The sequence below is a fragment of the Prinia subflava genome, chromosome 2, assembly GCF_021018805.1.
Source record: "Prinia subflava isolate CZ2003 ecotype Zambia chromosome 2, Cam_Psub_1.2, whole genome shotgun sequence".
NCBI classification, from domain to species: Eukaryota; Metazoa; Chordata; class Aves; order Passeriformes; family Cisticolidae; genus Prinia; species Prinia subflava.
In genome coordinates this window covers 25,506,228-25,519,521 of record NC_086248.1, presented here as the reverse complement: position 1 = coordinate 25,519,521, position 13,294 = coordinate 25,506,228, and positions in this window count along the sequence as shown.

Here is a 13,294-nt window from a genome sequence, read left to right as displayed (position 1 = left end):
AAAATAAACCTGACATTCCAAGGCTTTCACTCCATGCAGTCACCTTCCTTTTTGTGCTTTTTCTTAGACCCATGTCATAGTCCTAAAACAGGATGTGTCTTTCAACCTCTCTCTTCAAGACTTTTTACATATTTTTGGGAGGGGCAAGGGGGAAGGGGGTGTGATTAAACTACTCCTATTTTGCCTGCCCAAAGCAGAAAAAGCAGAATCTTCCCTCTGCAACTGTCTTTATTCACTTCTGTGTTCAGCCATGACATATACATACCTATATTTTGATGTGGAACTTTATACTGTCTTCTAGAAAAATCCATCTTCTACAACTTTGACATGCTTAAACCCTGTAGTAGTTTAAAATTAACCTATTTCTGTTTCCCAAATTATGTGTAGTGATTTGAGTGCCTACTAGAATTATTTACTCTTTTTACTGCTTTGAGCTAAGCAGCTCAAAACTTAAAAGGGTACAAAGACAGGTTTATTAAGAAAACTAAGAAAGAAAAAATTAATAAGAATCAGAATAAAACCTTTAAAACACTTTTCTCCCCCTCAGCTTCTTTTCTTTCTCACAGACCATATATAAAGATAAAACTTGGAACTCTAGGTTAGTTTACCACTTATAAAATAGTCTTTCATCAATTCACATAGAGAGAGAAGTCTCTTTTGGTCTGTTACGGTAACTTCCCCACAAGAAAGAACAGTTTTCTTATAGCTTTTTAATTCAGACAAAAGCAGCCACCCAGAAATCTGCATTTATGAAGTCCCTCCCATATTACACAGCTTCCCACTTAAAAGTGTCAGTTTCCTATTTGCTCATAGGTCAAAAATATTCCCTACACCCTTACACCTACAATGTATTCCTTACATCTACGATGTATTCCTTACCTCTACAATGACCTCAGAGTCTAACAGAGTTACTTCCTAGACTCTGAATAAAATATATCTAAGGTAATTGCATGGCAGTAATTAGAAAACAAACTCTGCTTTCCTAGTCCTATCTTGTAGTTTTCCTGCTGGTCTTATTTTCCTTACATTGATCTCCCACAAAGTGGCAGATGTAGTTTAAAGTGTTCCTGTTAATATTGGTGAAAAGAGGAAAACTGTTTTCCCTAGTAAATGGCTGGTTTGCTTTGCCTATAGGAGAAAGACCAGTAAATGAATGGAGTGCATTTTTTCAGATCCCAATGTTTGTGAATGGGTCTTCTTTTTGCACATGACACTGTGATATAAAACCAGTAGAAAAATGATCTGTTCCTTACAGGTAACCAGTTTTTCTGAATGCTTGGATGAGAGTAGATGTACAATGAATATACAGTGCTGGGGAGAGGTATTAAGATTTATCTCTTTTTTCTATTTCAAGAGGAAAGCTAATTTCCCTCTCACCAGCCACTCCTTTTGTTTGGAAAGGTGAGCTGTCATAGGTACAATTAAGCTGGTTGTTTCTTTTTTAAAGGAAGCACCCTTAGTCCAAATTCCTTAAACGTATCAAAGTGTCTGCCTTACATAGAAATCAGAAATTAGGTACTTGAATCACTGGAGATGATGCCTGCCTGGCACTAACTGAAGTAATTTTAAGCTTTTCTAGAATGAGTATTTTAAGTTTCAAAAAGTGGCATTCTCACTATTTCTCTTAGACTTTTAGTGTAATTCAGGTATGAAAGGACCTGAGTAGGTCTCCAGTTTAACCTGCCACTCAAAACGGGCCCAGACATGGGATCAGACCAAGCTGTTTAGGGATTTACCTAGTCTGGTCTTGAAAATCACCAAGGAAAGAGGTTATGTAACATCACTGCGCAACTTGCTACACTGCTGGGCTATCCTCATGGGGAAAAGGCTTCTCCTTACAAACAATTTAAACCTATCTTTCAACTTACAGTTTTACCTCTCATCCTCCCACCAGGAAGCACTGTGGAGAGCCTGTGGCCTCAACAGCCTCCATGTAAGGACTAGGGTTTTCTCTTTTGTTCCCCTGAAGCCATCTCATCTCCAGGTAGAGCAATACCAGCTTTCTCAGCCTTTCCTCTCAGGCTGAGTGCTCAGTCCCCAAACATTTTGGCAGCCTCAGCTAACTCATCCTAATATGTTAAGGTCTTTCTTGTACTGAGGGCCTAAAATTGAATGCTGTGTTGTAGAATCACAGAACATGCTGACTTGGAAGGGACTCATTGGGATCATCAAGTCCAACTCCTGGCCCTGCACAGGACAACCCAAAAGTCACACCCTGTGCTTGAAACCATTGCCCAAATGCTTCTTGAACTCCTTCAGGCTTGGTGCTGTGATCTCTTCCCCGGGGAGCTTGTTCTAGTGCCCAGCTACCCTCTGGGTGCAAAACCTTTTCCTGGTACCCAGCCTAAACTTCACCTGACTTAGCTTCCTCTCATTTCCATGAATCCTGTCACTGGTCATGAGAATGAAGACATCAGTACCTGCACCTCCACTTATCCATACGATGATGTTAAAGACCTCGATGAGGTCTCCCCTCAATCTCCTCCAGGCTGAACAAACCAAGTGATCTCAGCCACTCCTCATATGGCCTCCCCTCCAGACCTTTCCCCATCCTTGTGGCCTCCTTTGGACACTCTCTAATAGCTTAATGTTACTCTTACATAGGGCTGACCAAAACTGCACACAGTATTGAAGGTGTGGCCATACCAGTGCAGAGTAGAACAAGGTTTACAGATGCCAAGAAGAGGAGGATAGTCTCTTCCCTCTGTCTACTGGCCATGATTCTCTTAACGAATGCTGTGACACTGTTGCCTGTCTTTGCTGCCAGGGCATACTGCTGGCTCCTGTGTCACTGTTCAAGAGCTCAATGGTTTTAAGCAGAGCTGCTCCCCAAGCAGACCCTGCCTGTACCATTGCAGAAGGTTCTTCCTTCTCGGGTGAGTGCTTTCCATCTTGTCTTTAATTGTATGAGCTATTTAATGAAGGATTTGTCTCACCAAAACATTTGACCCACCAAGAAATATCACATATCTGACCACAGACTCCTCCACAATGCCACCATCACTTACTTCTCCTCTGGTCTTGACCCATGAGCTCTCCCTCAGTCTGTTGTCTATCCTATATGAGAGCTCCCCATAAGTAAGCTGCTATTTCATGCAAAGAGCACTTCTTCCAGCCCCCCTGCTTCTATCTTCCCCAACAATATTTCCTGAAGAGCTTGTACCTGCTCATGGCAGGGATCCAGCAGCAAGCTGTCCCAGCATGTCTCAGTACTCCTTTGCATTTCTGTTGACAAACAGGCACTCATCGCACTTTGTCAGGTGGATCCCACTGCTCTCATTCTCAGGTATCAGGGCTTTTTGTGTTTGTAAAAACCAATGCCCCATCTAAGACACAACTTTTGCACAATGTGTTGACCTGCAGGATTGACATAACCACCCCCGCCATGCCCCAAACCCTTCCCTTAGACTGAAGAAGCACCTTCAGGGCTCCCATTGCCCATGGGCTCACCCCAGGGCCCTGCAGTCCCTTTCGATGTCCTCAGGATCTCCCATGGCCAGATTGCTGGTAACCACTTGGATGAGCACCAGGGAAGTCAGTTAGCAACAATGCAGAAAAGGGGAAATTAAAAAATGTGAATATGTTTTTACAGGAATTTCTTAAAATGCTTTGTTTGAAGATTCATTAAGTGGCTAGATTTCACTTTCAGAAAAATATCATCTGTTTGAAAAAAAACAGCTGTGGCCTTTGCATCTTCATGGTCTCTTCTCTCATTTAATAAACAGTAAGACAACAGGAAAAGGCCTCAAGTTGTGCTAGAGGGGGTTTAGTTTGGATATTAGAAAACATTTCTTCTGTGGAAGGTTGTCAAGCATTGGAAGAGGTCACTCAGGGAACTGATTTAAGTACCCCGGAGGTATTTTAAAAATGTGTAGATAAGGAACATGGTTTAGTGGTAGACTTGGCAGTGCCAAATTTCCATTGAACTAAATAATCTTAAAAGGTCTTTTCCAATGTAAGTGGTTGTATGATTCTATGATACCTAAGAAAAAATTTAGAGCATTTAAGAGATTATATATCTGGCCAGGGTTCTGTTTTCAAGTTCATGGGGTGTAAACCCAAAGACATTTCATCTAGGAAATGCATTTTTAATCAATGTGAAGGTTTTCTTCAGTGAAGTCTTTTTATTTAATATGTAGCTCTTCTGGCTTTATATGAGTGTTACTGAGAGCAAAATGTGATTCATTACAGCCATCCCCACATTTTTTCAGTGCCTTTTTTTTAATCCTCAGCTTTATCAAGGCCTTTCACATGTCACGCTGATGTTTACAGAATAACCAAAGAGCATCTTTATTTTTAGTCAAGGCTCTCCTTTAAAACACCTTGCCAGTACAATGTGTCTGTGTTTGATTATCTAATCTATGAGCAGATCAGTCCTCTCAGGAAAAAATGTTAACTTGCTCCCAGGAGGCCAGAATAGCTGTTATACAGACATTTTTCTGCATTCATCTCTCTTCTTGCATCTTTGTCATTCTGGTAAAATACATTTCTTAGCAGCAAAAAATACTGTGTATTTATATCCTAATTTCCATCCATGGATCTCAAAGCACTTTGCCAATATAAACAAAGATAATTGTTAATTAAAACAAATTAATCATCCAGAAAAATATGACTATCAATATTTTTGGGGTAGGGAAGTCAAAGTACAGGAAGCTTAGATGACTTGCCCAAGGTCATACTGGAGACAAACAAGAAGATAAAGGTGTGAAAATAATAGATCATTTTCAATTCCAAGCTACAAGCTAGTTAGGCTAGAAAAACTAATTGTATTGTCACAAATATTTTGAGATTTTAATTAAAATAAGCAAACCACTAAGCAATTTATATTTAACCCATTAAATCTTTTTTGGGAAAAAATGAAAGTATATGAAGGTACAAAATGACCTTTTTAAAAGCATTATTCAAACATGTCCTTAGGACACATCCTATAAGGAGACTAAGAAGCTAACAACAAGATTTATGTCCCAGCATCATCATCACTAGCGTATGCAATCTGTGTGCTGCAAATATTTATGTACCTACTGGTAGACAGAGATGAAGCAACTCTAACATCAATATTAGTACACAAAACTAGGAGCTATACTTCAAACAGGAGTGGGAAGTTTTTAAATTAGGTATTTGGTGTTTGCTACATGGCAAGGCCTGAGGTCTCAAGGGAAACTCACAGAACACTCATAAAAGAAACACACACACACACAAAAGAAGTGTGTGTGGTGGTGGGGAGAGAGAGAGGAAGAATGCTTGGCCTCCAGCTACAACTCCAACAGAGGGGAATTGTCTCTTTGGTCCACTGCCATGTACACCAGCCGTGTATAATTATTCTAGATATACCAGATTGTCTCAAATAGGACTACATACTTGTATTTAGGCAATCCCAACCCCCACATCCCTGTTTATCCTTCTCACATAACTCAACAGTGACATATAGGTGCCTTTAACAATACAGACCCTAGTGTAAATAGGTGTTAAACCAGATGTTTCCTGTTTAGCAAGAATACTTTCTTAATCAAGTACCTGGTAAAAAAAATGAAATCCACTGCTAGAAGTCTCTGCAAAATCCAAATATCCAAACTGTATTTCATGATGGTTATTAAAACAGTTTTGTGATGTTCTTTAAATCTCTGTCAATCACATCATGACACATTAATTCAGCCAACAAAAATGAAATTATTTTTGTTGGTCTTGTACCTGATAAACAGAAAAATACCGAACTTGAATCAGTATGCTCTCTGTTACTATAACCACCACACTGTGGTTGTAGAGGAAAAAAGCCTTCTGTTTTTCACTGTCCTTGTTCGTACAGTAGCCAGTTTGCTGATTAGAAAGCAGACTATGCTTTCCTTGGCATTTACCGGGTTGCTGTCTGGACTGAAAGGTTATAAAAGCACACATACCATGGCTCTGCAAAAATCAGAAAGGCCAGCAAGTCACATATCCTCGGTGCCTGAGGCAGAGAAAATACTGTTCCCTTCTCAGAGCTTCTTTCCACCTTCAGTCTTCTGAGGGAGTGTCAGACATAAGGTGTCAATGTGCATTAGCAACTTTGGAGATTGACAGTTTTATTCATTTTCTTTGTCAGTCTCTTAAGTGCAATGTAGCAGACAGCATATGAGATTACTTCTCACCTACAGTGCCTACCAGAATTTCCACCTGGAAACCTAGGCCCACCTTTCTATTCAATTTTCATAAAATGCAAAAAATACTAAACCTTGAGAAAAGCGCTAAAATTCAATTCAAACTGATAAAAGTTAATTTTTTGGATTACTGTTTTTTCAATGAGACCATATTCTCTAGTCATATGTTAATCAGAAATGTTCTCATTTAGAGGAACCTCCCTGATTAAATAACAGAACAAAGAATCAGAAAACAAATGTTCTGAAAATGTTATTACTCAGTTTGTAACAGGGCTCTCCTAAACTGTCCTTAGGAAAAATAAATAGATCACGCTCCCAACATCTTCTGTTTTAGTAAGACTCAAAATCCCATAAGTCTGAATGGTCAAACTAGTTGTTTGGCTCAAGCCAGTTCAAAAATAAATATACATCTAGGTATGTCTGCTCAAGCACAGCCTCTTGCAGTTGCACCCAGTGTATCCCAGGCAAATTAGCTCAGCTGTCACAGACAGTGAAGTCAGATAAGATCAGCAGAATCCCTACCTGCAAAGACCTCACAAGAGCAACAAGTCTGAGATGACACTGAAGTTTTTATAGGACTGAATCCAGACTAAATGGCTAGTTGGAAATAGGGTGGCTTAGGTTTCAGGGGTTTTATATGGCACGGCATTCGTTGTGAGCTGTGTCCTTACTGAGTCCAGACTAGTCAGAATGCATCAATCTTGGAGACAGATCATAATTAACCATTGGAGTTCCTAACTATTTTTTACTATTTCGTAGCCCCCTTCCTATGCAAAGTCCATCACCGTCAGAATTTCTGCATGCAGTCTGTGTCTTCCTTGCTAAAACAGGTTGAGGTCTAACAGCGAGGTTAGTCTTACCTTCCTAAAATTTTCACCCTTAAAAATCCTTTTCAATCCCCTGCATTTGTTCCAAACCACCTTGGTATTTCTATGTATCTCCCTACTGTCTCCTCTATCAGTGTAAGGTCTGTTGCTGATTTGATCGGTCAAGCACTTGGCTTATATCTGGGCTCTGTCAGGATTCATAGTCTAAGGACTGTTGTGTCTGCCTTACCTGTAGTTTCAGATCTGGAGGGTATATGTTCTGAAAACATCCTCTCTCGTCCCAGCTTCTTAAAAAAAAACCATGAAAAGCGTGGTACAAGTGGTCATAAGTGCTGAGGTTTACAGTCTTTTTGTTTGCTGTTTTAAAACCTATGCAGGGACCAGGTACTGAACAGTGATCCCAGGAATTTTAAACGTTTACCACATCAGAATGTACATCAGTAGCAGATAGTAACTTCCCAGGAAGACATTTAGAAATGTTTGGTCACTGTACTAACACACATAACAGTTTGATTTCTTTACATTGTGAGCATGACAAAGAAAATTGAATGCCTTTTCTTGGATTAACTTAATATATTGTCCTTATGACTTTTAAACTCAGCTTAAAAGATGATACAGCAACTTTCAGGTAGAAAAGGAAAGGCTAAAAAGCATGTAATTCAGCTCACAATGGATTTTACAGGCCTCAATGGAATTAATTACTGAGAACTTGCACATGTAGTAATTAATTTCATGCAATTCAGCACCATCTGCAGATGCATTTTTTCCTTTCAAAGTTACTATAATTTGATGTAAAAGAGAAATTGTTAGGAGTTTTTAGGCAGCAAAAGCTTTTGTGTGCCAAAGCTTGTTTATGCCAAAGAAATTAGATAAGGAAATTAAATATTATTTGAATAACCTCTTTTCCCATTAAAGAGAAAATACCTCTCAATTGTCAGTTAGGGAACTGCTTGCAATTACAGAGATTTGGGGAAAAGAAACTTTGATTTAGGAGTGGTTTTCTTGCTTAAAAAATAGTTGTGGGGGTTTTGGCAACAATCACTTATCATTTGCAGGTGAATTGTGCTATTGCATCAACTCTTTTACCCATTGCAAGCAAAACACATCCTTCTGTTGAATATACATCCTTCTGTTGAAGTGTATCCAAAATTATTTTATATTATTTGCCTGTAAGATGTATAAAAATCTTTAATTACTTTTCATTAGCTTGTATATAACCTGCTCTGGAACAGAAAACAATTGACTGCAGCAAATGACATGAGCTGTTTTTCTCACCCATTCCAGGGCAGGGAGGGTGTATCTTTTTTAACTCCAGCTGAGGGCTCACATGTACTGAGAAGGAAATTTCATCCACTAAAATAAATTTAAATTAGACAGCGTCCTGAAACATTGACGAGTATCCTTCAGTTGCATTTTTAAAGTCTGTAGACTTTAACACCAGAAATACTGTCAAAGAGCATATTAGAGCAATGCACTCTGTGCATATGCTGAACCACCAGTTTTGTGCAGGAAACTCTGGAAAAATCAATTCCGACTTTTTTAGGTATTCATGTAGCATCTAACATAAGGGCTGATTCTGCTGTAATACTGGGACTGGAAAAGGGTATGTATTTGGGAGAGAGAGGCTATCCACACAGCACAGTTTTTTTCTGTGATGTGTTAGGCAGCATGCATTGTTCTTTGGCAATAATAATAATAATGAATAGGTTACAGCCCTGTCAATCTGTGCACATTTAACACAGAGTCACATTATGACGGAAGGGTTCCTGTTCTGAAAAAAATGCAATTATTATTTGCATTTGTTAGCACACATAATATTCAACTTCAGCTCAGAGATTGTTGTTTTCTGTACAAAACAAACTCTGTGGTAATAGAGTGCTGAAAGCACTAGCCTTATAATTACAAGAAGATGAACAAGGCCAGTCAGGTTCTGTATATTTTCCTCCTGCTGAGAGAGGCCTGGACATGGTTTCCCTTCCTGAAAAATACTCATTGAAGCCTTGTGTCTAACAAGCAAACAGATAGCAGCATTAAAATTGCATTTGGAGCTAAAGGAGATGCTATCATGATAGTCACATTATGGGAATAGTATAGGGCAATACATATGATTGATTTTAGAGCAATCACTTACCAAAGCAAGAAGCCATGAACAAGCAAAAACCCTTTCCAATGCACTTTACAAAGAAAACGTGAAGGTTTGCAGACAACAAATCTATAGTCTTCCGACAACAACCACTTTTAAACAAGCTTGGTATCTTTACCTAGAGAAGCAAAGATGGTGAATCATTAAGCAATTACAGTGAGGTGTCCTTATTTTTGGATCCAGCTTTTTGGATATGCACTAAATAGAGCTTGCATTTGTATATGTAAAGTCCCCAGTCCTTAAAAAAAAAAATTGAAAGCACGAACATGAATGTATTATTCAGGGCCCAAATAGGACAATAAGGTTTTCTGGAAAGGTCCTTGAAATCACACTCTTAAGTATGCCAGAGGAATTGATTATTTTTGTACTGGTCTTACTGTCATTGCCTTCACTGATAAGAGAAGAGACAAATAGTTTGAGGGAGGGAAGACATGAGAAATTCATTCACTCTGCAGCCTTAAGATTTCCTCAGGCCTGGATTGACTGTCATTTCCTGATCTTTATGTGATGTTTATCAAAATAGGTTATCACCACCATTTAATGTCTTATATATTCTTAATGAATATTGTCATTCTCCTTACTAAGATAAAAGGGCAGAGTCATGTAGTAAAGGCAGAAAACATCACGGATTTAATCCATTTGCATAGAAAGATCTTCATGCTATGACAGAAGAGGCTCTGAGAATGTATGCAGCCTGATGATTAAATTGGGAATTGCCAAAACAAGCAAACAAAAACATCTTGCAAATCATTCTTCCTCCAGACAGATTTAAGATTATGATTTCCCAGTTCCTGGTGCTGCTGTACATGTACAAGCAATTCAACCTCATCAAAGTCTTGATTTAGAGGGCTTAAATTCAACTCATCGCTCACTTTTTTGACTGAAACAAAATTATTTAGACCACTGAAATGTTACCATTATTTCTGGATGACCTTAAATAAACAACTGATGCAATAAATTCATAGTTACTTACTAAAGTTTGAATTTTAGTTAAATAGTGTTCTACTTGCTCATTTCTGTTAACACTTTGTGGACTGTGTGGGTTCTTTTTTAGGATGTAATTAATTACCCATTATTAATATTATGAAACTGTTTCTTATGAAACTGTGTCTTTGGAATAGTTAAGGTGACAATATTATAATCATAAACCCATGACATGATGACACGTGTCCTGTGCTGTAATGGATGATATCAGAGCCTTTTCCACTTACTTAAAAGCTGTCTTATGGAGGCCCCGAACCCCAGAACAAACATCTTTGGGGGTTACACTGCTCATCTCTATATATGTGGACACAAACGTTAATTGTGCAGCAAATGAGGTAAAGAAACCTTTGACTGTCGCATATGCTCAAAGACTGATTCTTTTGGTCTCTGGATGCTGTAAATAGTCACATTTTTCTCAGCTCATAGCCTTATTACAAATTAAGTCTGTAATATCTACTTTTTGTAGCCCAAAAAATATTGCTCTAACATAGAAGTGAGAAGGTGGAAGTTTTTATCAGTCTAATGGTACATAGAAGTACATTAAAGAAACAAATGTGAGAAGACACAGAAACAAGTGTGTGAGAAGACTAGCAGAACACAAAGAAGCTGAAATCTATTAAGATGCTTATGTGGTATGCTTGCTCTTCTTATGTGATCCTTTGAACTGTACCCCTTTAGTACACATCTGATTCAGACTTCTAAATATGTGCAAGTCTCCATAAGGCCTTCCTTTCCACTCCCCTAAAGCAACAGACTTAAGAAGGCGAAATGAAGCTGGATTGAATTACTTCCTGTTTTATCTTCCTTCTTCTCTCCATTACAAATTCTCCCCTGTCACTTTACACTGTAAGCACAGTCACAGCTTAGCACAAACGACTGTTTCATAGCAGTTCCAGTAGAAAAAAAAAGTATCCTGAATGCAAATATTTATTTACAAACTACTGTGATAATTTAGATACTGAAAGTATCCCAAACTTTAAAAAGCTTTGCTTCCAGCCTTATTCAACAATTCCATTTATGACCGAAAATGAAAGAGTAGACTGGGGTTTTTTAAACAGGAGGCTGCTGGGAATGTGTGTATTTTGGAGGCTAGGGTTCAGTTCAAAAAGGTCTTGACAAAGTAGATAAATAGCCCAGAAAATAATCTAGCATGTGAAAATGGAAATAGCTAACCACAGCCTGCTGAACAACTTATTGGTTCTTTGGAAATACTTTTTTTACTGTGTCATTCCTGGTCTGTTCAGCAAGAGCACAAGTTCCATTTTAGGAACAGAACCATTATAAAAACTTCAGAGCATCAGATGCATAAAGAACATTCTGTTTAAACAAACAAACAAACAACAACAAAAAACCAAACCAAACAAACCTTAAACCTGATGCTATTTAGCATAAAGTAGGAATGTTTGAGAAAAGAATTACTAAAATAGTCTCCAATTCCCTAAAGACTGCAGCAATAAGGAAGAAATTAATCTCTATTCCACATGCATAGTTGATATGAGAAGAAAATACCTGAAGTTGCAAAGAACAATAACAAAGGTAAGATATTAGTAGACCTTTTATGACCAGAAGTGAAACACTATTTGATGACCATAAGCCTGTGGCATCTTCATTGTTTAGCAAAAACTTAAGCAGATCTTAGAAAACATGAAATGGTGGGCTGGGGGTGGGGGGGAATAGGTTACCTTAGGGTAAGGCAGTTGATTAGGTGACTTCCTAAGGTCTCTTTCCAATGAGCTTTTTAAGGTATAGCAAAATTTTAAATTATGCCCTTTTGTGTATGCAGTAAACTCTGTGCGCATTCTGTCACCTCACTCCTACATATTTTCATCTCATATATTTTAAAGGAAACTTTGGCTTTGCATCAACCAGTTTCATCTTATACATTTTCAGCAATGAAACAGGGTGACAAAATTTCACTTATCTTACAGCATCAGAATATAGTAGTTTTCTCTGTATTTCAAAGCCATTCAACTAAATAGCAAGGTAACTATCTTTATTTTTATGCCAGACATGCAATTTTTGTGCCTTTCTGAGTCAGTGTCATGCCTGAGAAATGCCATTCCCAGACCCCAGGGGCTTCCTCCCTGCAGAGCATGGCACCAACCAAAGGCTTTGAGAGATGCTTCAGACCTTTCTAACCTGCCCTGTGGAGGCAATGGCAATTGAAGCAGGGTTAGGATAGAAAAGCCTGCACTGCATATTCTTCTCTGGTGCCAGCTGCAGCTTGCTAGCTCATGGAGAAGAGTGATGACCCCAGTTGCACCTCCCATGTGTTGGTGCTGCTGGCTGCACTACCCAAACATTCACCCTGTCCAGGCACTCTGGGTGCTCCATGATTAAGAACTCAATTGCCCCCAGTTTACACACCTCCACATCCTCACCTGGCTGCAGTCTGGCCCTGTGGCATTGAAAGAATGCACATGAGGAACAGAAAATTCAAATACTTCCTCTTTATGACAGAGTATAAACAAACAAGAATGAAAGATTTATAGTACGTTAAACATTGGAGAATTCAACCACTATAAATATAGTGTACTCTTGAAATTATAGTGACAATTTGGAAGTAATTGAAGGATTCTGTGTGTAAATGTGTCTCTCTATACAGGCAGGTCCATTCACCCCAAAGTGTAGAGAATAAATAGCATGCAATAGATTTTATACCAAAATTACACTCTAGAGAAAACTGAGAGCAGAAGCAGGATAATGTGACAGAAAAAGACAGACAAAGGACACTGTAAAAGGGCTCAGCAGGGAGAAGAGGAAAAACATGAAAAATACAACAATGTGCTAAGGAAAAAACCTAGGAAGCAAAAAGGAGAAATAAAGGTTGGTTGACGTGGTATGCTAAAACAAAGAGATTCAATGAAAGAGATAGGTGTAACAGTGAGAAAAAATAGGAAGACATGATAAAAGAGAGTAAACACACTAGTATACAGAAAAAACAGTTCATATGATGTAAATATAAATAAAGCTAACTCTGCGCTAAAAGCGAAGAAGGGAGGACTGAAGGGAGAACTCAGGGTAGACTGGGCATTCCTTTCTTTAGGCAAAGAGACCTAAGTAAATATGATACACGAGCAAGTCTACAAAAATTGAAATCTTGTAGGAAGCAATTGGGAAAAAAATGAGGCAAGAAGCTTTGGACCAATGTCATAAAAGCCCAGGATTTCTGGAAATGAGAAACACAGTGGTCAAGGAAGGTTATT